Below are 26704 nucleotides of genomic sequence, written 5' to 3'. Positions count from 1 at the left end.
TAATCTGCCACGAAATTTCAGTTATTGCTCTGCCTGGCAAAAAAGCAGCAAAAAAAAGCACTTACAAGACATGGTCGGATAACAACGTAACTTCGTACACGTACACACCATCTGCGGTGTATAAATGATTAGAGTTGCAATTCTCTGTGACAGGCAAAACGGCCCTCAGAGTACATCAGTGTCGTTCGTGTTCAGTGTTTCTACCGGGTCAGGTAAGCTATGTAAGTGGCGTGAGCAGCTTCAGATGCTGAGTGATCGCTGTGAAGAACTCGTCAATGCCATATAATGGAGTCAGCACTATAGGTACGCGGAGGCAAGCATAGGTGAAGGTCGCTGTCGACCACGCTGGACCACAAGGGGGCATCGCCGTGTTTGTGCTCCAGGCACATCGTAACCACCTCACGTCACGTCCGAGAACAAGTAGCGGACACCCTTCAACGTTCCGCGTTATCTCGCACCACTGGGCGGAAAATGGTAGCAGCTGCACGGGATTTCCTGTACCATGTATAGGCTGCTGTTGAATCACAAACGGCTGAGTGTGGAGTAGTGCGCTGACCAGGGAGCGTTAAATGCTGATGAATGCCGTCGCAATGTATTCAGAGCTGAATTCCAGGTCTGCAATACTACTTCGGATGACCATCATCGGAGATGTCGCCGACCTGCGAAGATGTCCCATTCTTTCTTCGTTTTGGAGAGATACAGTGGTGTCACTCCTGGTGTCACGGTATAAGAAGGTCTTGGCAGATACTGACCGATGGAACTCTGCTGGTACAACGGTAGGTCAGCGACATCACGCGTCGTCGCGTGTTACCTTTCATGTGACAGTACTGTGGCACGATTTTTCAACAAAACAATGGTCATCCATAGTATGAAGGCTTTCACGACCGGATGACATTTCTTCTGGTAAACCTTCCGGGATGTAAGGTCGTGGTCCATGAAACTCTTCAGCTCCTAACGTTTCGTCTAGAGCTGCGCTGGACATCTTCAGAGGGGTGTTTCTCCTCCGGTGAGTCTTGCCGAGTCGGCAAGGTTTACCAGAAGAATGGTCACCCACACATGATACGTGTGTGTGTGGCCTGTCTGCACGATGCTAAGGTTCTACAGTGATCAGCAAGATCTGTCCGCACCGAGCGAGGTGGCGCGGTGGTCAGCACATTGGACACGCATTCGGGAGGATGACGATTCAAACCCGCATCAGGCCATCGTGATTTAGGTTTCACGTGATTTCCCTAAATGCCTTCAGGGAAATACCGGAATGGTTCGCTTGAAAGGACACGGCTGACTTTCTTCTCTAATCCGATGGGACCGAGGACCCCGCTGTTTGGTCCCCTACACCAAATCAAACAACCAATCTATTCGCGATAGAACATGTGTGGTACCAGCTCGGACGTTGCAAGATCCCCTCGCTTCTAAACTGATACTGTTACTACTCAGCTTAGCCGCGAGTCCGTAGAGGGTGGTATATGTGACGTACAGTATGACTGGTCAGCATTTCCACCCGGAATTTGCGAGTGTAAGTCGGACCTTCCTTGATCCGCCTTGGTGGGTCGTGTCGTCGGATTTCCTCATACCTGTGCTCGGTGCAGCTCTCGTAAATGTCGTCCCGTGCAGATTCTTCATTGGCGCAATGGATGTCTCTGTCGGTGGAAGCTAATTATCTGAAATTGCTGTTGGTCAACTTGGGGGTATCTATTTACTCGAAATCAACATTCAGAATGCCGTAATATCACTCGTATTCCTATTAGATCAATAATGAAACACGCATGTCTCAAACTACTGGTAACCGAGAGCAAGACAGGGAGAGCTCTTAAAGCCGACTGCCGACTTTGGCGCGCAGTCCGTATCTCTTACTAGTTTCGTCACAATTCGTGGATTTCCGATCAAGTTCGTACTTACTAAGATACGCATTTGTTAATGAACGGGTGTGAATTTTAACGAGGAAAAATTATGATAAATAGTTTTAAACATCCAGAGGCTTCTCCTAGTATTCGTGTTGTCATAAATGACTTTGTGTTGTGGACTGACAAGACAACCAGTCCACAGTGACGGGTAACCGAAAGGCACGCGCTTAAACTCACGCAGGCTGGCGTGAGGTCTGAAACAGGATACGTAATGAATGCTATAAAGAAAAGTACGTAGCTGCTGGAATACTTAACTTTAATCCACAATTGGTGAACATTGGTCTTGTTACTGTACATGCTTCATTAGATACATAGCAAAGGATAAATGGCGCCTTGCTAGGTCGTAGCAATTGACTTAGCTGAAGGCTATGCTAACTATCGTCTCGGCACTTGAGAGCGTAATTCTCAGTGAACCTTTCCTAGCAACGTCGGCTGTACAACTCGGGGCGAGTGCCAGTACGTCTGCCGTGTGGCGGCGCTCGGTTTGCAATTACTGACAGTGGCGACACGCGGGTCCGTCGTATACTAGCGGACCGCGGCCGATTTAAAAGCTACCACCTAGCAAGTGTGGTGTCTGGCGGTGACACCACATTTTGATTATTAAATATAAATAAGCAAAAATGGTGACTCTGGTGCCAAGATGGCGATACTTACCGTCATGTACATTTCCCAGGCTAATGCTTGTTGCTACGGTCCAGCGCCGAGCCCCACCCCACTACGCGCGACGTACGGTCGCTTCGTCACCTAGCCAGCCAGCGTGGGAAATGCTCTCCGATTCATGGCCAGCTACGGACTACAGCACTTCCTATCGTGAATACATCAACGAGAGACAATAATTTATTAAATCTGGTAAAACTGTCTTCCTCACGCCGACCGGAGTGGCCGTGCGGTTCTAGGCGCTACAGTCTTGAACCGCGAGACCGCTACGGTCGCAGGTTCGAATCATGCCTCGGGCATGGATGTGTGATGTCCTTAGGTTAGTTAGGTTAAAGTAGTTCTAAGTTCTAGGGGACTGATGACCTCAGAAGTTGAGTCCCATAGTGCTCAGAGTCATTTGAACCATTCTTCCTCACGTAAGAGGCACCTTACAACGTTCAGAGGATATCAAAGAGCAGTTACATCAATTGTGGGTCAACTTGCCACAGGAGAGAATACAGTGGCTCTGCAACACGCTTCACAACATAATCAGAGCACGCGACCAGGCCACAGAAGGTGCACAGTCCCACTGGGATTGTACTGACAAATCCTTTGTAAATTTGGCTGAAATAACGTGACGTATTCTCGCAATCCAGGAACAACTTTGTTCCTCCCTCCTCTTCTGGGCGCTTCACTTTTCTTGTCAGGCAGTGTATTTCTCCCGTGGTCGATATGTCATTTTCTATACAAATCAGCTGTAACTTCCCGCAGGCGTTACCAGCGCAGAGGGTGGTCCCCGCCTCCCCTGTCCAGTTCCAGCACGCAGTGAGTAATGAAGCTGCGAGGCGGCTGCCGACCCCGGGTCAGGTGGCGGCGGTGACCAGGGCAGGCGACCCCCGCCGTATTAAAACGAGCATTACTCATGGCGGCGGCGCCGCTGTCCGCGAGGCATTAGCGTGCTCCCTGGGCGCCACTTTGCGCCCCCTGCTTCTATTACTCACGTGCAAACTGCCCACTCACCGCCCAGCCGCATTCCCCGTGGAGAGTTGCAAATCCCGAGCTTAAACGACGATGGCGAAATAACCGTTCCTATTCCTCCCCGCGCTCCAAATTTCGTGATTCGAGGGTGAAAGGCGACTAGTTCTCCCATGTTAATAACGCGTTCTCATCTTGAGTTGCCTGAAAGGGAGCAACGGTCCATCGACCCCTGGCATTCTCAAGCGCGATTCGTTCTGGTGTGATTTAGTATGAACAGAGGTCGGTGGATGAAATGTGTGGTTGCATCAATCACAATCCACCATAATACATTCAATGAGGAAAGAAGAAAACACTATTCGGAAAGTAAGGTCCGATCGATCGCGAAATGGAAACGATAGTGAAAATCCGATAAAACTTTCCATAGATGTGTTAGGCAGTGTTTCTGGATGCCCGTCGATCGCGTCATGTCGCTCTTTTCAGTTTTGAGCGTTGGACACATAAGGATGCCCAGAAAAAAGTGACTCATGCCAAGAGTGTGGGGTCTGGTAAGAGATTTTGCCTGAAGCTATTCATCCCACTTAAAATGACTGTCATGCATTTCCTTCAAGACAATTCTCGCCCACACTCTGCAGGGGCAAAGGTTTCGATGGGAAGTGTTTCATTAGCAACAATTCAGCCCGTAATTGGCTCCCACTGAGTTTAGTTTCTGTTAACATGAACCGTTGGCTATGAAGACAACATTATGGCACAGACAACGAGCTGTAGACCTGCATAGAGATTTGGCGGAAAGCCTTCGGTGATGAGGGCATTGTAAAGTTGTTACAACGCTAAGACAAATGTCTAAGTCTGAAGGGCGACTATGTAGAGAAGTAGATGGAAGGTCTAGCCACCTGTTTCAAATAAAACATTTTTGAATTCTCCGTGGTTTCCATTTCGTGACCTATCGGACTTTACTTCCCGGCTACCCCTCGTATAAAACACTTTGCACGTAAAACACTACAGTACACGTAAAACAATATAGTACACACAAAACAGTGTAGTACACCCAAAACACTATAGTACACACGAAACACTGTACACAAAAAACACTCCACACACAAAACACCGCATATATGAAGAAATCTATCAAAACGAAGTACATCGCAAAGCCTAAGACCACTGACGGATGGAGCCCACGCATATTTTCTGGTTATTTCGATTTCTTACGACTATTAAAGACTGTATCTGTACTGCACCGAAGCAATCAGCACAAACCTGCGAATGACGGCGGTATGCGCTGTGTCGGTCACTTAGCAACAGACTTTTTAGGCATGTTGGAGGTTTCTCTTTTTGTCGGCTCGTACTTCACTAAAAGCAGTTCGATTTAACATTTCTTTGATCATGGTTATCCAGTGTACACTTTAGACGGCCACGTATTTGTTTGCACTTGCGGATTGCGTCGGCAAGCGGATGTCATCTACCAGGCGTCCCGTCAATGGCGCGCAGTGAAAGTTCGAGAAAAGGTCGACTAATCTCCCTGTCCGAATTGTGCAACTTGCCCGGCAGATATAAGAACCGGGATTCTCTTACGTGGTGTTCTCATGCAGAGGACTGGAAACGATCGAACAAGAACTGTAATGCCATAATTTTTACAATCGCCAGTGATCGTAAGTTATTTCATTTTCTGTCAGTCGCAATCACAGAACTATTACTTATGACCAGAATTCCAGAAACTGTAATATTTGTAAAGATCCACATTACAAATATGGAATTTAAAAATCGTTTCTCTTCTTTACAAAGAATACTTTACGATAAATATAAGATGAAGCACTTGATTCAGTATACGCTACATGCAGATGTACACAAGAGAGGTTGTCGTATTGACTAACAGGCGTGGATTATACACGTAAGTCTTTGCTCTCACTCTTAGCGCTACGTGTGTGATTTCAGAACACGAAAACAGTTTTCTTTACAATTATCATTCTGTATATGTTTAGCATTATGGCCAAGTAGACATATACTTTAAAAGGTTAGAGTATGCATCGCAAAATAAAGGAAAGCGGCATTTAAAAGTTGCCAACGGCCTTGCCGCAGTGGTAACACAGGTTCCTGTCATATCACGGAAGTTAAGCACTGTCCGGCTGGGCTAGCACTTGGATGGCTGACCATCCGGTCTGCCGAGCGCTGTTGGCAAGCGGGATTCACTCAGACCTTGTAAGGCAATCCGAGAAAGCTACTTCATTGAGAAGTAGCCGCTCCGGTCTCGCAAATTGACGTACGGCTGCGAGAGCGGTGTGCTGACCACATGCCCCTCGGTATTGGCATCCAGTGGCGGCTGTGGGGTGAGGATGACACGGCGGCCGGTCGGTGACTTGGGCCTTCGTGGCCTGTTCTGGCGGTGTTTTGGCATTCAAAAGTTACAAAAGTAGGCCCAGTGCATTATGACTGTGAGAGGGGGCCATTGCTGACGCTCATTTTTCTGCAGTAGGTTCCCATTGTTTAGTCATTTTCTTGGCGGTGCCGAAATGGCGACACAGCTCCTCACTGCGGTGGACGCGAACACTCTAGGTGCAGGTGGGCCGTGGCTCAGTGAGGAAGCTATTCCCAGAAAAGCTGGGCCTAAATTTTACAGATTTGTGAATGGCTGCAAATTTCGCAGCGTGCAGTTTTCCTGTTTCCAGTGCAAGTCTGCCTTATCAATACTTACGTAATTCCTATTTACTAGTGAGCACTTTAGGCAACTTTCCCTAAGAATCAAGTTCATATTGTTTATATTTTTAAATTTATATCTTACTTGTGATTTAATAGCACTCTGGTACTACTACTAAATCAACTGTAGACTTCAGTCCCAACAATGAGAAAAAGCGCTCCGTCTTCAGGCCACAAGTGGCCCATCGGGACCATCCGACCGCCGTGTCATCATCAGTTGAGGATGCGAATAGCAGGGGCGCGTGGCCAGCACACCGCTCTCTCGGTCGCTATGATGGTTTTCTGTGACCAGAGCCGCTACTATTCGGTCGAGTAGCTCCTCAATAGGCATCACAAGGCTGAGTGCACCCCGAAAAATGGCAACAGCTCATGGCGGCCCGGATGATCACCCATCCAAGTGCCGGCCACGCCCGACAGCGCTTAACTTCGGTGACCTGACGGGAACCGGTGTATCCACTGCGGCAAGCCCGTTGCCGGTCAGCAATGAGAACGTACCTATATTTGCATTGTGGGAATCCGTTCAGTCGACGAGTTGCTACGTTGTGATAGTTTGATGTCTAATATAGTTTCCTAGTATTGTAATTCTCCCCTTTCTCTTTTGGTTTTAAACAGACCAACTGCACATAACGACTTTTAGTAAGTCAGAACCGTAACGGTACTATTTGTGTCACCTGCGCCTAAACTGTACATAAGGGGCTATGGAAAAGATTCCGTTCGCAAGACGTACAGTCCAGAATCGGTATGCAAATCAGGCAAAATCGCCGTGAGCACTGAGGTGATCATCTCACCGATGCCCCAGCCTGAAGATATCCATATGGTAAAACACCGAGTCCTGCTGGAATCGTCGAACCTTCAAGGGCGTTTTTAGCAGCCCCAAAATGATTATCTTGTGGCGACATGGCTCGAGTACAGGCATCATCAGCTTGCCGCTTGTTGTTGTCCGTAACAGAAGAGGCTGGCCTCCCAGGTCGACTGGCGTCTTGCGTCAAATCGTGTCAAGCACGGAACTCCCGCATCCACAACGGTGGCTTTCGACGACACATTCATATTCTTCATTGTCCGACGGATATCTATCGGTGTTCGTCGCCGCGTCAGCCACGAGAATGTTGGTGCTTTCCGACGCATGTGCTAGTAATGTCCCCACAGTTCGCATTTATGCATTTACCGCACGCCCGTCGGAGAGAGACGCGAATGCATGTCGGTGCTTATATACCGTCATAGGAGATGCGATGTATTGTATGCAGCAGCAACGCCCTCAAACGGAAAGTTATTGATCGCCCCTTGTAATTAAAAAGGTACCGGCCCACTTGTTTGTTGGTGAACCGGTTACAGCTCGTACAGTAGGCCTGTGCATTGGGAAGTGGCCGGTCGCTACTCGCAAGTCAGCGGTCCGTGGCCGTGTAGACGCGAGAGTCGTGACCTCGGCTGGCCGGGGCCCCGGGCAGTAAAGATGCAGCGGGGTGCCTGGCTGGCTGGCCGGTGCCTGCTCTGCCGTGCGCGCCGCTGCCCATTAGAGACCCAGCCGCGCCACTCGTAACTCTCCACGTAACGAGCGCCCCTCAGCTGGGTAGGGCCGGGCAGGGCTGCGCCCGCGGTTGCGCAACGCCACCTCCAATACTTCAAAGGAGCGCCGCCCCGCTGGTGGCCTAGTCCGTGCTGGCGACCTCTCATGCCGGGCACATCAGGTTGATGCTGTCCCACGTCGCCTCCAGGCCAGATGACGGATGCAATTCGGCGAGGAAGGCAAACTGCACGACTTGTTGGGTGTTCCAGTAGTGACGTCAGTGTCTTCAGCATGAGGCAAAACCAAGGTTATCACGCGTGGTGGGGCGGCCACCCCTCATTACAGATGTCGGACGTCGTAGGCTGGGCACACTGGTAAAATGTGATATGCGGCGAACTGGTGCTCGGGCAGGTGTGAAATTTACATTCTTTCCGGTGAACTCACATTAACAGTTTGCACATATTCCGTGAAGACAGTACTGGTAAGATGCAGTCTGATTTAATTCTGTAGTCTTTATGAACGTGTGACTCTACTTGGCGCCTAGCCCTTGTGTCGTGCCTGTAACGGTTCCCACACTGGATGTGAAAATCACAATGCTTGTACCACACTTACTTGATCATTAGCCAGTTAACTGTTAAACTTTTCCATGCAGTCGTAGTGATTAACACTAACGTTGCATAACAGAAAGATTGTTGACAGTAAGTGTGACACACTCACCTCTTTGAATTACTTATCTTTCATTGGCAGAAACCGTCTAGGCGATGAGTTTGTCTTCAGAAGTACTAATATTCACATCCGAGTCCTTTTAAATGACCGACTGAAACAATGTTGTTCTTAATCTCACAATTTATTACCACTTTTTTATCCGTAACCCGTTCTCGAAACAGATTGAATTGCAAAAGAACTGTTTACAAAGAATTTGCCAGAAACAAATGGCGTTTTCGAAACATCTGCACACCAAGAGCTATACTAGTGAACCGCATGAAAACAAAGAAAGAAACAAACAACGTTTTCGCGCGCTTTGTATGAGTTCATATAAGCTCGTCTACGTGACAGAAACATATACGTTTGGAATATTTAACAAATATTAAAATAAAATTTAGTTAAAGTACACGTATGTGTTTTCTGATTCTTCTATTTAAATGTTTCAACACAGCGACCTTTCCACTTTAGTTTTTGATATCGCTATGCAGCTTTCTGGAATGAATGCTGTTGAAATCTTTGCTTACACTCCAAATTGTGAATATACTGCTTTAAATATGCTTCTGTCAGTGAATTTACTTATGTCATTCAGCAGACTAAACGAGAAGAGATAAATAATAGTTTTTGGCGTTTCAAATAAACTTTGAACATTTCAAATAATTACATACATTTCATTTTTACGTTTAATGAAAAAAAATATAAAAAGAACAACTTTAATTAACGTCGTTATGACCCATTTCTGTTTACTATAGCTTACTGATTCAAAAGTGAAAAAGTATGATGACAGGTATCTCTTATGAAATGTTATTTTTGCAAATTAAGTAAAAATCATAAACAGAGAAATTACTCTTGATTGAAAGATAATGCTGCAACAGCTACTATTTAATTATATCGAATTGTTCTTCAGTAAATGTGTACCGTCAATTTCAAAACTGAAATGGTGTCATTTCACTTTACGAAGCATTAACGAGGGAAAAAAGAAACGCGTTCAGTCCTGTCGTATTTCGAAAATGTCCTATGAAACCTTGGCCAGTACTGTGCAAGCGTACAATCTAAAACATCTTAGTTTTTTATTATACTAACGAGGTGTAAGGACAGAATTAAATACAGGGTAACGTTCTTCTACAGCTGGTATAATATTCTTCATGTTGTATACACAGCTTGGTAAAGATTTTTAAAGAGGACCTCCTGTTTTTCATTTTAGTGGAGAATCCGTGTGAAATGCACGCTTATTATTTTTCATTGTATTTTTACCCGTTCACTGGCTGTTTGTCAGTCTTCAGATAGAAGTGATTGTGATGTCTACCTATAATGTTTTATTGATGTGATCTGTAACTTACACAGCTTATGCCATCAGCCTCACACTGCTTCATAGCCGTAGGTTGATCGTAGTGCAGACCACAAGCACAAACTTTCAGAGAGAAAATGAAATGCGTACTTCTTACTTGAAAATTCGGATAGACGAATTAAGTTGGGAGAAAATTGTTTTAAGATTTACGAGCGTTAATGGAAGCGCTGGGACCAAGTAGCGCTTATTATACCGCTGTATGCCTGTAAATGCGAGTTTCGGGGGAAGGTTTCGTAAAAATTAGAACGAAAATGGCTTCTTACGTCGCTCTTGAAATATTAATCCCAGCCCTAAGGAAAGGAACTTTGCTCCCTTTGTACGCGATATTTCTACAGGGAGTTGTTAAGCTCATTATATATTTATTGTTGAAGCTAAGCTAAAGAGCGCAGACTTTTAAAGAGAAGAGACTCGGGGAGTCATTTACCATTCCGTTGCTGCATTATGGAACGCGCTCCATCTGAGTGGAGTTCAGCTCCGCCTCCTATTTGACGTCAGCTCTGGAGCGGGGTAGGACAGCAGCCGAGGAGGCGTCTCTCAGCTCAGCATGTAGCAGAAACACACTGACATTTGCAGTTTCAGTGGCTAAATTCTCACAACTGATAAATATTTGTCAAATTGAAAAACTCGAAAAGAAACCCCAACTACATGAAAACTTGTAATGCATACCTCTGAGCCAGTACACCATATGCGTAGGAAGTCAACACCGAATATTCTGGGGAAAATTTACTTTTTGGTAGTGTTAGTATTTTAGGGTTCCTCATTTTCAGATCGGCCCAGGAAAGGTGGCGTTGTGGCGAGCACAGTGGACCCTTACTCGTGAGCACAAGTTCTGCGGTGTAATCAATTCGGTTCTCTTCACTTAGGGTAACACGTTATATCAAAGGTAAGCATGAACTAACGAAGACTGTAAACTGGTTGTGGGTTGAAGTCAGTTCCCAATAAATAATCGAAATGATGATAACAAAGTGACAACATATACCGAGGCTTGTGAGGTTCCCCTAACTAAAACACTTGACGGACCTGCGAAATAGCATAGTTAGCATGAAACGTACAAAATTTATCCGATTTCTCTCTCCCAAGCAACGTTTCCACCAGCAACTGACGTCCACATGAAAATGTTACATATGTGGGCTCACTAAAATCCATATAGATAATGATGATTCCCCCAAATTACAACTTCGACACAGTATGCAAAGTTTTAAAATACTCTTACTGCCGACTGCTGTGGCCGGTAATCGAATCCAGATCAACTGTTTGGAAGGAAACTATACTGAACATTACCTTATTAATTATTATATGAAAGTGTGGTGTCGGAGATGTCTGAAAGAACAGATACCACGCAGAATCTGCAACTATTATATATTATATGTAAACTGAAGGTGGAGAGGGTAAGAAAGGAAAGGATAGGGGTCACTGCTATCAGCTGCATTGGGACATTACGCGGAATCGGCGGCGACCAGTGAAAATGTGCACCGGGCCTGGATTCGAACACGGGATCTCCTGCTTATTAGGCAGGTACGGTAACCATTGCGCCATCCGGGACACGTGTTATCGAAACTGCACGGACTACCTCGGCTCGCCTGACGGCCGATCCTCACTCCCAGCGAGCACCATTTGTCCACAGCTCCCGTCCATTTCCTTCATATTCGCTCTTTCGAGATTCCCACAGGAGGTCGAACGCATTTGTGCATCCGCACTGAAGAAGATGGATCCATTGCCCAGCTAGGCCTTTCAAATTATATGAATATGTCGTGTCTGTTCTTTCGGACATGTCCGACACCAAATTACGATGCACCGCGAAGGACTTATCCGAATGGAACGAAAATCGGCAAATGTGATGTACACGTACAAACAAACAAATGATGATAATTTCAGAAAAAAAATGGCTCTGAGCACTATGGGACTTAACTTCTTTGCTCATCAGTCCCCTAGAACTTAGAACTACTTAAACCTAAGAACATCACACACAGCCATGCCCGAGGCAGGATTGAACCTGCGACCATAGCGGTCGCGCGATTCCAGACTGTAGCGCCTAGAACCGCTCAGCCACTCCGGCCGGCGTATAATTTCAGAAAATCTGGATGATTTATTCTAGATAAAGTTCACAAACTGAGGAAATCAATAACTCATTGCTCCAACTCTAGCCCTTATGCAATACAGGTGTCTCGACTAGAGAGAGAGAGAGAGAGAGAGAGAGAGAGAGAGAGAGAGAGAGAGAGACGGCCGGTGTGGACGAGCGGTTCTAAACGCTACAGTCTGGAACCGCGTGACCGCTACGGTTCGAATCCTGCCTCGGGCATGGCTGTGTGTGATGTCCTTAGGTTAGTTAGGTTTTAGTAGTTCTAAGTTCTAGGGGACTGATGACCTCAGCAGTTAAGTCTCATACTGCTCAGAGCCATTTGAACCATTTGAAGAGAGAGAGAGAGACTTTGCTCTACTTATTTATAAGCAAATATATATTTCGGAATATTTTTTTATTTTCATTTTCATATCACGCGAACTGACATGCATGCCCTTTATATGAAGAACAGGTTGTGGGGCACTTCGCTTCAGGAGAGGACGCAACAGCACCCTTCCCAATCGAATCAGTGGGTGCTTCCACGCCAGACGTGGTGCAACGTCATACTGATAAGTAGGCTGGTACTGCCAAGTTCGTCGTCAATTTGACTCGATACTATAATCACGTAAATAACATCACTTTTTCTCACAACCCGTGGAGTTCCATTTGGTCTTCTCCCCTTCCGCGTGCTTCACTCTTTTTTTGTCAGGCAGCTCGCCGTTCGCCGCCCACAGCACGTGGTAGCGCGTACAAACTCGCCCAATTCCCTGTCGATGACGAAGAGGAAGAACGGGGAAAGGGGAAGAGGGGGGGGAGGGGTGGCGCCCCGCCCGCAAGGTCGCGGTGGCGTCCATTACGAGCCGCCTGCCTCCCGCTGAAGAGGTCAGCCCGCTTTTCCATTTTTTACGGACTGCGTTAATTGGCATTAATTATACAGCCCACGGACGCGCAGGATCCCTTTAAAAGAGAGTACTTTTTCGTTTTTCGGGAACGGGGTTCCCGTCCCTCCGCACTTGCCGTGCGCGCGTTGTTTATTAACGCGGCTGCAGCCGCAGCTGTCCCAAATACTGCCCTGACGCCACGCAGCAGGTAGATCGCCCGGCACCAGGCTGCGAAAAGACCGAGTTACGTTGAAACACCAGTTTTCACTCCGGTATTTACCGTGCTGAAGTAAACAATTCAAAATCCTGCTTTTAGACTGCGAGGCTCAATGGCGCCGTCACACGTTCGACGGAGTTCTTAGGTTTTAAAGTTCTGTGGGCAGCCGACTTATTATACTGGCCTGAGTTGCTTCCCTCCCCAACCTCCAACGGTTTACGTCATTTAGTGCTTTCCTTTAAGAATGCTCCACTCACAGTGCGATCACTATCCTTCAAAGATTAGTGTTTCAGTAACGTACGAGTATGTTTTCTCTAGGTTACCTCGTTTTTTTCGCTACTTACCTTTACTGTGATGACAAAAGTGCATTCACAAATGACATATAAAATTCATGGAAATATGCAGCATTGCACACGTGTTGGCTTTACGAAATATGGTAGTTTCTGCAAATTATAATTCGAATATCACATCCCGTTTATTCGTTTATTACTGGTTCAAAAATATTTTAGTTTTTAACGTAATAGTAGCTGATAAAAGTAAAAACAACACAATGATATGTGTCGGCCACACTTTTTATTTCATTCCAGGACGCGTTTTGAGAGATTGAAGAATACAATGATATTTTGTTACATTTTTTGTTTGTTGTGGTTTCATTTTGCTGCAAAAACGTATAACAAGCACTTGTTAGCGTAATATGGCACTAAGATTACGAACTGAAACTGTGATACAGTTACTTAACAATCTGTTCCAGTGTAGAAGAACCTGCAGTTCGTCATAAATACACTTTTTTAACTTTATTTCTCCGCGTTATGCGAGACAAATGCTCCATTTTTTAAAAATATCAACACTTTCCATTGGCTTTGAGCACTATGGGACTTAACATCTATGGTCGTCAGTCCCCTAGAACTTAGAACTACTTAAACCTAACTAACCTAAGGACATCACACAACACCCAGTCATCACGAGGCAGAGAAAATCCCTGACTCCGCCGGGAATCGAACCCGGGAACCCGGGTGCGGGAAGCGAGAACGAGACCGCACGACCACGAGCTGCGGACGATATACTTTCCCTTCTCCACTCGAAGAGGCAGAGCTGGTTGTTTTAGATACAGCCCGTTATAAAGTCGCGGTTCCTTTCAGACAGTACCACGTGAACTGATAGTGGGGCAGGGGGTTCTCAACGGGAAATGAATGGGACGCGTTTTCCAGTTCCGGTTGATACCTAACAACGAATGAGGGCTTTGATCGGAACTGGGGCGATTCGAAATATTTTATTCCCGTGAAAGTGTCGTAGATAGTTTTCCGCAACAGCAAAATTTTAAGATCCCTTTAATATGGTTTCGATCTCAAAACTGGTTGTGAAGTTCACTAATCGCGTTCGTATTACTGTACATAATGTGACATATTTACACTCTCGATGATCGACAAAAATATCGGCGAGACACACATGGCCCATGCCCGGACCATCATTTTTATGTACGAGGGCAGTTCAATAAGTAATGCAACACATTTTTTTTCTCGGCCAATTTTGGTTGAAAAAACCGAAAATTTCTTGTGGAATATTTTCAAACATTTCCGCTTCGTCTCGTATAGTTTCATTGACTTCCGACAGGTAGCAGCGCTGTACGGAGCTGTTAAAATGGCGTCTGTAACGGATGTGCGTTGCAAACAACGGGCAGTGATCGAGTTTCTTTTGGCGGAAAACAAGGGCATCTCAGATATTCATAGGCGCTTGCAGAATGTCTACGGTGATCTGGCAGTGGACAAAAGCACGGTGAGTCGTTGGGCAAAGCGTGTGTCATCATCGCCGCAAGGTCAAGCAAGACTGTCTGATCTCCCGCGTGCGGGCCGGCCGTGCACAGCTGTGACTCCTGCAATGGCGGAGCGTGCGAACACACTCGTTCGAGATGATCGACGGATCACCATCAAACAACTCAGTGCTCAACTTGACATCTCTATTGGTAGTGCTGTCACAATTGTTCACCAGTTGGGATATTCAAAGGTTTGTTCCCGCTGGGTCCCTCGTTGTCTAACCGAACACCATAAAGAGCAAAGGAGAACCATCTGTGCGGAATTGCTTGCTCGTCATGTGGCTGAGGGTGACAATTTCTTGTCATAGATTGTTACAGGCGATGAAACATGGGTTCATCACTTCGAACCTGAAACAAAACGGCAATCAATGGAGTGGCGCCACACCCACTCCCCTACCAAGAAAAAGTTTAAAGCCATACCCTCAGCCGGTAAAGTCATGGTTACAGTCTTCTGGGACGCTGAAGGGGTTATTCTGTTCGATGTCCTTCCCCATGGTCAAACTATCAAGTCTGAAGTGTATTGTGCTACTCTTCAGAAATTGAAGAAACGACTTCAGCGTGTTCGTAGGCACAAAAATCTGAACGAACTTCTCCTTCTTCATGACAACGCAAGACCTCACACAAGTCTTTGCACCCGAGAGGAGCTCACAAAACTTCAGTGGACTGTTCTTCCTCATGTACCCTACAGCCCCGATCTCGCACCGTCGGATTTCCATATGTTTGGCCCAATGAAGGACGCAATCCGTGGGAGGCACTACGCGGATGATGAAGAAGTTATCGATGCAGTACGACGTTGGCTCCGACATCGACCAGTGGAATGGTATCGTGCAGGCATACAGGCCCTCATTTCAAGGTGGCATAAGGCCGTAGCATTGAATGGAGATTACGTTGAAAAATAGTGTTGTGTAGCTAAAAGATTGGGGAATAACCTGGTGTATTTCAATGCTGAATAAAACAACCCCTGTTTCAGAAAAAAAATGTGTTGCATTACTTATTGAACTGCCCTCGTAATACAGATCGTTGAAAGGTAAGCAATTGTAGGACGTAAGTAGCCTAAGTAAGGTGATTACTGCTGCTGTCTCGTCTGTGCTCAGATGCTGATGATGAGGAAATTTCCTTATATTACCAGGACTTTCGTACAGAGGTACGCTTGTGTACAAATTTTTAATGTCCAAGCAGGACATACTACTATCAGGTGGGAAAGTTTTGTAGTCTAGAATTTGAACCAACTCTTTTCTATTAGAGATCGCAAAACTTTACTTCATAGAAAAATTTCTCGTAATAACTGTAGCCTATTTCTAGAGGCTGGTTCACCTGCATTCCACGTACCATTCATTATCGGACGTATCGGGAAGCCAGGATTTTGAATCTTAATTAGGGTACGAAGGGCCGGTGTCTCGGGATCGATCACTTTCATGTTTGGTATAAGGTCAGGATAAAAAATGCTGGGACAACCGTCTATACAAGTTTTGAGCTCCTTCGCGTTTATTTCGGAGGAATCAATCTGTTTGCTGCATGCTGTTTTCCTCAAAAACCTGCAGTGTTGTAGCGATGTAATCTTTCCTATAAAAGAGGACCGATATATTACCCTTATCAGTCACTGGAATTAGCGTCTCTTCTGATTTCTTGTTGAACCACCAATCATTTTTAGTTTTCCTAGCTTGCATGTGGTCGCATCTAGCAGAGTTTTTAGGTCTGCCAGCAGAGACGTAAACGTCCATATGATCTAGCCGCTGTTAGATGTCATACGGCGCAGGAATGTGGTGTGCTTAACATAGTATGTGGTAGTCGAGAAAATTCTTGTACCTTCTACATGATGCACTGGCGGTTTTTATTTTCTTTTAAGTAGGTCCAATTTCCATTTTATACGTTTTATGACGATTGGCTTACACACCCAGTTACTTTTGCGTCCGTTTTCTATTTTATATGGCTTTATGACGGAACGGATAGGTTACATATCCAGCTACCTTTAAGTAAGTATCAACTGCGTTTAGTTTATTTTACCTGCGTAGTCTTACAAGACACGGCCATGCCTCTTCTCATACTTGTTTCTAATACAATGGTCTCTTGTTTTATAGACAATCTAATGATGTCCTAAAAGGATAAAACACGTTACTGACACTAAATAACTTTGCAGCCAAGTCTGTTTTTATTGTGAAATAATTTAAAACCGGTTGCTGTACCACCCTTCCATAATGGAATGGAAATATTTTTACACATGTAGATCATTTACATACATGCGAATTAACGTATATCAGATAACATAAATAATATTAATTAAAATAAAGAAAAACTGTACGCAACTAAACATGACAGGAAAAATTCCATCTCGGTATCAAACCAAGCGGCCATGAGTGGAACTTTTATGCTGACTGTGGTCTGAGAGCCCAGGAAAAAATTCTCGTAAACAACTAAAGAACTTGCTGTCCGACTTGAGATTGTAAGAGGGTTGGAACTGCCGAATGAGGGGACGATTAATTGCCATTCACAACAGCAGTGAAGCAGATTCTCCGTTAATACGGTCAAATGTCGTTAATGTGGAAGGATTGGAACATAAATAATTAACAACTGAATGGTCGTTCCCGATCCGAAGGTGGCCAGTCCGAGTCCTGGAGACGAAATACATTTTTTTGCAGTTGCATTAGCCGGCCATGAGGAAATTGGTAGAGGCATACAGTACCTGATGATTAGTCAATACCCCGCGTATTTTCGCAAAAATTGAACTCTCGACATCGAGGAAATTCCGTAATGAGTCAAAACATTACGACTACTTTTAGTTGCGTGATGGTCCACATCTAGCGCGCAATACGGAAGCGATTCTACGTTGCGTGCATGGAAGGAGGCTCTTGAAAGATTTATGAAGGTATATTATACCACGTGTCTACACACATGTCATGCAATTCCCTTGAATTAAGGTCGATGGTATGCGATGCGGCGCCGGGCGTCCCATAGCGTCCCAGGTGTGTTCCATCGAGTTCTGATCACGTGAATTTGGTGACCAGGGAATCAACGTGAGCTCACTACATGCTCTTCATGTCGGTGCAGCAGGATTCTGATCCCGTGGCAAAGTGGTTTATCCTGATGGAAGACGCCATCGTCTTCAGGACATCAAGCACGAAGTGATGAAGGCGATCCACAACAATGTTCACGTAGCCTACCGTATGGAACGACCCCCATAGCACAACACTGCCCTCACTGCACTGCGTCTATGGTATGAGTTTCGAGCGGTCAACGGCGTATCCGGACACAACCATCGAGCTGGTGTAAGAAGGGTCGCCATTCATCCGAACAGCGACCCATTTTCATTTATCCACGGTTCGGTCGCAATGCTTTTGTGCTCACTGAAATCGTAATTGACGACGTCGTTTGTTCGAAAGGGTCCTCTGCTACGTAGCTCCACGTCCAACAATATGTACGCTGAACGGGTGCTCCGAAACACTTGTACCTTCCATGAGCATTGTCCCAGCATTGTTCCCACTTTAAAGAGCAGGCAAGCCTCTAACCTCCACGTTCTGTGATAAGACGTGGACGTCCAGCACCTTTGTCGCCTACTCGTGGTTTCACCGTCTTTCAGCCACTTCCTGCGGACGCTAACGACAGTAGCACGCAAACAGATTACCAGTTTCGCCGTTTTCGAAACGTTCGTTACCGGGCACCTGGTAGTAGTCATCTGCCGTTTGAGAAAGTCGCGCATATCAGTGGATTTCCTCATTTGCGGTCCGTATCGCCATTAGAATGATTCCTCAGTCGTATCTGATCCGATTACATACTTTCCTTAGCATGACACATGTCGAGAAAAGCCAGTATGTGGCATTTAGCCTCGCGATGGGCAGTGGTCATTTTTGATCCATAAGTGTATTTGAGCATCACACGGCTAGTGCCTGGCGTTGCTTGTACAACATACGATAACAAGAGGACTGCCCGCCAATCGGATTTTTGTAATTTTTTATATTTATGGTACGTGAAGTTCACAACTCAAATATACCCCTCTCAAAGCAGGTCGACGAAACTCAGAAATTCCGACCATGCTTGAAATATTAAAATATGGTAGATTTTTTTTTCTACAAGCAATATGGCTGTGTGGTAGAGCACTTGTACGCTGCGTGGAAGGCCTAGGTTCGATTCCAGCGTACGAGACTGGCAATTTCTAAATTGAGTCTCACTTCGATCATTTTTTCGTTTGTATTCAGTTCGAATACCTACATCATTTAAGGTTAAAATTCATCAAATGCGTGCCAATTAATACAGCTGTCATTTATACGGAGAAAACGTACGTGTTTTTACTTAGTACTGTATACTGCACAAATGGCTCTGAGCACTATGGGTCATCAGTCCCCTATAACGTAGAACTACTTAAACCTAACTAACCTAAGGACATCACACACATCCATGCACGAGGCAGGATTTGAACCTGTGGCCGTAGCGGTCGCGCGGTTCCAGACTGTAGTGCCTAGAGCCGCTCGGTCACTCCAGCCGGCTCTGCACAGAAAAATTGAGTTTTCATTGCAAACAAATTATTAATTGTCGATCTTCTATAAGAGATTGTAATTAAGACTGAGTGGTTAAGAAGCTACAAATTAAAATTTCGCCTATCTTTCTGTACTCAGAACACGCAACGTTGCTAAAAAAAAATTCATTCTGACTGAACTGTAACCGAAGCCTCCAACTCAGTGAGAAAGCTCTCTACCACCCTCCCACAATACTGGTAAAACCACGCCATTTTAGCACATTAAACGTGGTCCGAAAACTTCAAAGTCGATTTTCTCGACAATTTTTGAGAAATGAATCGAACTGCTGCGGGAGATGTACACTCGAGCTCTGAACGTTACGTACCAGAAATACAAAAAATTACACAAAACTGAGTGCAGTGTAGTACCCTCGTAAGCAGAAAAACAGCGATCGAAAGCTACACACGGTGCAAACGTGTTCAACTGGCCAGAGGTACTTCCTTCCCTCATTCTCCACCTGCGCCGTGTCAAATAACATCGGCGTTCCTCCCACGGAGTCATAGATTTCGCTACTTGTACGTTGGCGCTCGCGTAGTGGTGTTGTGGAGAAAGGGCCAGGCGCCTGCAGGTGGCACAGCCGGCCAGCGTATTGTCCGGTACAAGGCGGCACTCGCGGCCCCGCCGGCCGCTGCTATCCGGTCCCCCGGGGCCGGTCTCGTCTTTTTACCGCGCCGCGTCGGCGTCGCCTTTTTTCTCGTGGCGGCGCGGCTCGCGCTGGCCAGCTACGTACCTGGCTGCCGCTGAGCCACCGGTGTCGGACTCGCAGGCGCCGCTCACACGGCAGCTGCCCACGGCGGCACCCGTCACCCGCTGCAATTACTCGGCGCCGGCTTTCGCGGGGTCGTTCACTGAGCCCGGTCGGCAGCGAGGAGCGCAGCAAGCCAGAGCAACGGGACCGCTCGCCCGGCAGTTGCGTGACAGGCGTAGCCAGTTGCTATTACAGGCCTCCGACGCCAACTACACATTAATGTGACCATCGCCTATCCTTTGCGTCAGCCTACAATAACCACACACAGACGGCCGGTAGCAAACTAGTTGTGTTGTTGTTGTGGTCTTCACTCCTACCCTATCCTGTGCAAGCTTCTTCACCTCCCAATACCTACTGCAACCTACATCCTTCTGAATCTGCTTAGTGTATTCATCTCTTGGTCTCCCTCTACGATTTTTACCCTCCACGCTGCCCTCCAATGCTAAATTTGTGATCCCTTGAAGCCTCATAACATGTCCTACCTTCTTCTTGTCAAGTTGTGCCACAAACTCCTATTCTCCCCAACTCTATTCAATATCTCCTCATTAGTTATGTGATCTACCCATCTACATCTACATGACTACTCTGCAATTCACATTTAAGAGCTTGCCAGAGGGTTCATCGAACCACAATCATACTATCTCTCTACCATTCCACTCCGGAACAGCGCGCGGGAAAAACGAAAACGAAAACCTTTCTGTTCGAGCTCTGATTTCTCTTATTTTATATTGATGATCATTCCTACCTATGTAGGTTGGGCTCAACAAAATATTTTCGCATTCGGAAGAGAAAGTTGGTGACTGAAATTTCGCAAACAGATCTCGCCGCGACGAAAAACGTCTTTGCTTTAATGACTTCCATCCCAACTCGCGTATCATATTTGCCACACTCTCTCCTCTATTACGTGATAATACAAAACCAGCTGCCCTTTTTTGCACCCTTTCGATGTCCCCCATCAATCCCACCTGGTAAGGATCCCACACCGCGCAACAATATTCTAACAGAGGACGAACGAGTGTAGTGTAAGCTGTCTCTTTAGTGGACTTGTTGCATCTTCTAAGTGTCCTGCCAATGAAACGCAACCTTTGCCTCGCCTTCCCCACAATATTATCTATGTGGTCTTTCCAACTGAAGTCGTAATTTTAACACCTAAGTACTTAGTTGAATTGACAGCCTTGAGAATTGTACTATTTATCGAGTAATCGAATTCCAGCGGATTTCTTTTGGAACTCATGTGGATCACCTGACACTTTTCGTTATTTAGCGTCAACTGCCACCTGCCACACCATACAGCAATCTTTTCTAAATCGCTTCGCAACTGATACTGGTCTTCGGATGACCTTACTAGACGGTAAATTACAGCATCATCTGCGAACAACCTAAGAGAAGAGCTCAGATTGTCACCCAGGTCATTTGTATAGATCAGGAACAGCAGAGGTCCCAGGACGCTTCCCTGGGGAACACCTGATATCACTTCAGTTTTACTCGATGATTAGCCATCTATTACTACGAACTGCGACCTTCCTGACAGGAAATCACGGATCCAGTCGCACAAGTGAGTCGATACCCCATAGGCCCGCAGCTTGATTACAAGCTGCTTGTGAGGCACCAATTCTGTAGCACCACATTTCGAAAGCTTCTATTCTCTTCTTGTCCAAACTATTTATCACCCATGTTTCACTTCCATACATGGCTACACTCCATACAAATACTTTCAGAAACGACTTCCTGACCTTTAAATGTATACTCGATGTTAACAAATTTTTCTTCTTCAAAAACGCATTCCTTGCCACTGTCAGTCTACATTTTATATCCTCTCTACTTCGACCATCATCAGTTATTTTGCTCTCCAAATAGCAAATCTCCTTTACTACTTTAAGTGTCTCATTTCCTAATTTAATTCCCTCAGCATCACCCGACTTAATTCGACTACATTCCACTATCCTCGTTTTGCTTTTGTTGATGTTCATCTTATATCCTCCTTTCGAGACAATGTCCATTCCGTTCAACTGCTCTTCCAAGTCCTTTGTTGTCCCTGACAGAATTACAATGTCATCGGCGAACCTCAAAGTTTTTATTTATTCTCCATGGGTATTAATTCCTACTCCGAATTTTTCTTTTGTTTCCTTCACTGGTTGCTCAATATACAGATTGAATAACATCGGGGAGAGGCTACAACCCTGTCTCACTCCCTTCCCAACCACTGCTTCCGTTTCATGTCCTTCGACTCTTATAACTGCAATCTGGTTTCTGTACAAATTGTAAATAGCCTTTCGCTCCCTGTATTTTACCCCTGCCACCTTTAGAATTTGAAAGAGAGTATTCCAGTCAACATTGTCAAAAGCTTTCTCTAAGTCTACAAATGTTAGAAACGTAGGTTTGCCTTTCCTTAATCTAGCTTCTAAGATAAGTCGTAAGGTCAGTATTGCCTCACGTGTTCCAACATTTCTACGGAATCCAAACTGATCATCCCCGAGGTCGACTTCTATCAGTTTTTCCATTCGTCTGTAAAGAATTCGCTTTAATATTTTGCAGCTGTGACTTATTAAACTGATAGTTCGGTAATTTTCACATCTGTCAACACCTGCTTTCTTTGGGATTGGAATTATTATATTCTTCTTGAGTCAAACTAGTAGTGGAAGGAATACGAAGCACGTCAGCGAGAGGCCGACCGATTTATCTAATGTCGAAAAGGGCGCGATAATTGGACTTAGCGCCAAAGGTAGAAGCATTCCCGAAACGGCCAAGTTTGTAAACTGTTCGCCAGCAGCCATGGGAAAAGTAATGGGTGCATGGCAAAACAGCGCTACCCCAAGTCGTTGACGAGGCAACTGGGGTCTAACACAGGCCGTAAATGACACGGACGGCTGCGGAGATGTGCACGGGCTATAGATGTGCAACCGTTGAGCAACTAACCACGCAGATGAACCAACAGGTGTCTCCTTAACGACCGTTGAGCGAACGTTAATGCGTACTGGCGTCTGGTTAGTGCACACACGCTGCTGAAGCTGGTATTTGTACACCAATAACGCAACTGGACGTCCACTGAGTTGCTATAGGCAGTCTTCTCAGATGAATCACGTTCTGTGCTCCACCAGACAGATGGTTGTAAGCGTGTACGGCGTGAAACGTCCAAAGGCAAAAGATCCAGGCCGCAGGATGGAGCGTTATGGTCTGGGGAACGTTTTCGTGGTACTGTCTGGGTGATTTTGTCATTCTGGGAGACACGATGGATCAACACAGGTATTCATACATCCTTGGAGACTACGTGCACCCCTATATGCTGTTTGTTTTCCCTTGGCAGGATGGCATGTACCAGAAGGACAATGCACACAGCTCGTAGTATACGTGCTTGGTTCTGAGACCACCAGAATGGATTTACCGTAGCCCTCTGGCCACCAAACTCAGCTCAGCTAGCCACGCTACTGTAGTCAGCATGCGTCCGCATCCCTCATTGCCACTCTTCCTGCTGCAAAAGGTGGCTATCTATGCTTTTTATAGGTGATCACATTAATGTGACTAATCACTGTATTTCCAATGGACATCTTTGTTTGCGTACCGAATTCTAAACAAGGTTGTTGTTGTTGTTGTTGTTGTCTTCAGTCCTGAGACTGGTTTGATGCAGCTCTCCATGCTAATCTATCCTGTGCAAGCTTCTTCATCTCCCAGTACTTACTGCAACCTACATCCTTCAGAATATGCTTAGTGTATTCATCTCTTGGTCTCCCTCTACGATTAACAAAACGTAACATTAACATAAACAAGGTAGAAGATATGATCTCTAATGTTTTTTCTACGACGCTGATTAGTGGTACGCTGTAGGGTTGGTTCCATTTTTGTGCTTTCAGTATTTCGACTGCTAATTCAGTCGTCTTCATAAGGTGCTGTACGCTATCTTATTGTAAGTACTTGCTGCATGAACCACACTATGAAGTATTGTGTTGTAAGGACGAAATGCACTTGGTGTGAAACATATAAATGTGATAGGAAGAGAACCCAGTGGCACTGGACGTAGTTGCTGTTATGAGTTGGCTTGCTTGCACGGAGGGACAATACAGTTCCGTCAAAGGACCAGATAGTATCAGGCAAAAGCTACTGCAAGAATAGATGGCAACACAAAAATGGTTCAAATGGCTCTGAGCACTATGGACTTAACTTATGAGGTCATCAGTCCCCTAGAACTTAGAACTACTTAAACCTAACTAACCTAAGGACATCACACACATCCAAGCCCGAGGCAGGATTCGAACCTGCGACCGTAGCGGTCGCGCGGCTCCAGACTGTAGCGCCACTATAATCATATATAGATCGCGATGGCAACACAGATTGCAACAATTTACAATAATTTATTAATAGAAATTCCTCAATACTGTAGTATGAAGATTGTGTGTGGCAAAAGAGTTAAATGTTCACTCGCACTTATCTCTCCCTAACAGTGGTATAGTCCTGAATCTAGTAAATGATGAGTTTGATCACTTGTATAATGTCCAGTATGGCTCTTCTTGGTGGCCATTGTAGATGAGTAATGAGACACGTGCTGGGGCGCTGTCCTGGCGTTGTCTGACGATATTGTTGACTTACTGTCCACTGTGTGGAGCTATATCTCCTTTTTGGGGGATGGATGTCCAATAGGGAACTACTTGTGTGAGGAAGGGCGAAAGAACAACAAAGGCCTTGCTTCTGTGGAAGCTAGACCTTGTTGCGCCTGAGATGTAGGCAGCTCGCCATGCTTGGATGTAGGCTGCGTCCCCTATGTTGTGAAGCGCACAGCCCTTTTTTTCTTTTTTTCCCCCCCTCATGTGTTGTTGACGTCTCATCGCCTTCAGGCGGCCTTCCTTTCTTGGTTGCGTGTAAGGTGAGTGTTTGGTTGCTCTTTTATTTATTACACTTTGTATGAGGAGCGGAGGAGCTACAGTGGGGGCTCATAAGGCAACTTCCGACCGGTCTTGTTGGAAAATGCGTTTTACACCATCTGAGCTTACACTTTTGGAACTCTGTATCTACGCCATGGGTGTGGATATGTTGTTCTGATTTACTGCAGTTGTTTGACGGTCCCAAGGATCTGCTCGATCGTCTTGTATAGAGTCGCTGAAAATTTCTGTATTGCCATGTTCAGCATGTCTGTGCAAGACCGGTGATATACGTCTACTATTCTTTCAAAACCCATCGTAAGTATTTGTTCTAGACTAATGGACTATTTGCATTTAATGGACTCTTAGGTTTACACGTTAGGTCCCAAACTGAACTTCCACATAGTATTTTGGATAACAGAGTATTATCATACAGGGCGTCCCACTCGAAACAGGTCCCACAAACGTGAAAAAATTCCGCTGAAACTGCACCGTGTAATTTGCGACGTTTGACGTGGCAACACTACACTCTGCAGCATCGTTTGACGCAACAGTTTCCGCGCCTCACTCTGGCTGCAGCTCAGTGTTCAGTGTTTAATAGCAATGTATCGCTATTCTGTCGATGAGCGCGTTTCTTGTGAAACAATATTGGATTGCTGGTCCACTAAGACATGTCAGCGAATGTCTGTTGAACGGTTTGGTGACCAGCATACACCGTCTACATGTTGCGTACAACAGTTAGTGAAGAAGATGGAGAACAGTGGAACGGTGTTGGATCTTCACGGCGGGGACGGCGACCATTATCGGAAGCAAAAGTGACTGACGTGAAACAATGATTGTTGGCCTCTCCTGCAAAGTCTATTCGGCGGTACCTCAGAAATGTGGAATGTCACGGAGCGCATGTCACGGAGTGCATTGATACACTGGTCAGCCAGAACATTATGACAGATACAAACCCACCCAGGCGATAGCAGCCTCACCTGGCGAGGAATGACTGCTGGTCAGACGCACGCGCGGAGCACGTAATATCGGAGAGCGTGCTCTCCGTGTGCAGAATGGGGAACGCGCGATCTATCTAAGTTTGGCCGAGGGCAGGTTGTGATGGCCCGGAGGCTCGGCACGACTTGACGGGTGTTCGAGGAGTGCTGTGATGAGTGTCACGTGGCGACACCAAGGTGAAACCACGTCCAGACGTCGTAGCGTTGGATGGCTGTCCTCATTAAAGATGTCGGAAGTCACTGGCTGTGCAGATGATAAAACAGGACAGGCGGCGAACTGTGATGGAACTAATATCAGACTTTAATGCTGGGCAGAGTACATGTCTGTCTGAACACGCAGTGCACAGAACACTAAACATGGACCTCCGTGCCGACGATCTATGCGTGTGCCAATGTTAACAACACGACATCGGCAACTACGACTCAAGTGCGCACGTAACCATTGACACTGAACGTTGGCGCAGTGCCAGAGTCTGATGAATCGTGATACCTTCTTCAATATGGACACGGGAGGCCGCGAATGTGTCACCTTCCAGGGGAACAGCTCCTTAATTTCTTCACTGCGGGCAGAGACAAACTGGCGCAGTTTCCATTATGCTCTGGAGAATATTCCCGTAGTCTTGCATGGTTCCAGTGGAGCTTGTGCGTGGTATCATGACGGCCAAGGAGTATCGACACCGTTTGTAGACCACGTACACCCACTCATGACATTGATGCTTCTTGACGCCTGTGGGACGTTTCAGCTCATCGCCATGTCACAAGGGAAGGAGTGTGATAGAGTGTTTCGAGGAATACGGTGGCGAGTTCCAGCTGGTGTGCTGTCCCCCAACTAGCCAGATCTGAACCCCATCGAACACATCTGGGATGTGATTCAAC

At 46.0% G+C, this 26704-nt stretch overlaps 1 protein-coding gene and 1 pseudogene across 1 annotated transcript in view; one reads left to right on the top strand and one right to left on the bottom strand.

Annotated features, from left to right (window-relative positions):
* The window catches only part of LOC124545518 (LIM/homeobox protein Lhx1), a 463560-nt gene that overhangs the window by 207860 nt on the left and 228996 nt on the right, over positions 1 to 26704 (top strand). The window lies entirely within an intron of this gene.
* On the bottom strand, positions 6561 to 6678 carry LOC124546336 (annotated as a pseudogene).

This window comes from Schistocerca americana, chromosome 8 (genome assembly GCF_021461395.2).
Source record: "Schistocerca americana isolate TAMUIC-IGC-003095 chromosome 8, iqSchAmer2.1, whole genome shotgun sequence".
NCBI lineage: Eukaryota > Metazoa > Arthropoda > Insecta > Orthoptera > Acrididae > Schistocerca > Schistocerca americana.
Note: the sequence above shows the minus strand (reverse complement) of the source record. Positions and strands in the feature narration are given on the sequence as shown.